General features: G+C 43.8%; 1 protein-coding gene across 1 annotated transcript in view; it reads right to left on the bottom strand.

Moving 5' to 3' along the window:
- GLG1 (golgi glycoprotein 1) overlaps positions 1-1,144 on the bottom strand; it is a gene marked incomplete at its 5' end in the record, with an annotated part of 79,545 nt that overhangs the window by 17,046 nt on the left and 61,355 nt on the right. The window lies entirely within an intron of this gene.

Below are 1,144 nucleotides of genomic sequence, written 5' to 3'. Positions count from 1 at the left end.
GGGGGGGGGGGGGAGATATACCGAGAAGTGAGTGCTGCTGTCTGAACATTACAAGTAGATGACTTCACAACAAAAAAAAAAAAATTTAAAAAGCTATTTTCAAAACAAGAGACTACAGATAAAGACTGATAGCTAATCTGAACATCCCTGTAGAACTTTCCATGCAAGACTGACTTAAAATTAAAGAGACACTCGGCTCATCTATATGTATGCTTTAATGCGCAGTAGAATATTTTACTGCGCATTAGAACATCACATAAAAAACATGACATTATGCTAATGCACAGTAAAACAGTCTACTGCACATTAAGCGTCACTAAAGAGGTATGCAAATGCTCTACTGCATATAAAAGCAGCCTAATGCACATTAAACTTAGTACTTCACTGGAGGTACCAAGTTTAGTGCCTTTTCCATTGTGCATATGAATGTATGTGTAGATCCACCCCCTGAGCCTTCTAAAAAGTCTATTTAGCAATAATACCCATGACAATCACAGACTGCCTACAGAGAAAATACCCATAAAACAATTATTTCTCAGAAATAGCCTGGATCTTCAAGTGATCACTTTTACCTTGCTAAAATGATGCAAGATACTGCTATAGGTTGAACTGCTTTAGTGTGTGTATATATACATCTATCTCCTATACAAAGGTATGTCAATCAATGTGTTAAGAAAGAACCCTAGATGCTTGGTTACTGAAAGACTGACAGATACAGACTACTGACTAAATACTTCAACTGCCACCTAAAATCAGGACTGTCCAAGTCAGGAGGTCCCTCTGGGCCACCTGTATTATCTAAGTGTTTACCCTGTGGCCCCTAGAATCAGAAGCTCCTCCCCACACCACTCCCCTGTTGCTGCTGCAGGAGCCTTCAGCCCCCTCTACCTCCTCCAGCTTCTGTTGCCTCCCCTCAACATTGGGGCTGGAGCAGTGGGGCATGGATACCATTGCCAGAAGGCTCATGGTGACCTGAAGCATTGACAAGATGCAGTGAGGAGGGTATGGGAAGATGGGAGAAGACACCAGAGGTGTGGCATAGCCCACAAGGCATTGGCTTAGTGATAGGGGCTGCACCATGCAGTGTGTGGCCTGTGCAGCATGCAGTCCGGGGGGGAAGGTAGCCAGTGGGGTTCCCCATTGT

The sequence above is a fragment of the Gavialis gangeticus genome, unplaced genomic scaffold, assembly GCF_001723915.1.
Source record: "Gavialis gangeticus isolate Ggan-Ray unplaced genomic scaffold, GavGan_comp1, whole genome shotgun sequence".
Taxonomy (NCBI): Eukaryota; Metazoa; Chordata; order Crocodylia; family Gavialidae; genus Gavialis; species Gavialis gangeticus.
Note: the sequence above shows the minus strand (reverse complement) of the source record. Positions and strands in the feature narration are given on the sequence as shown.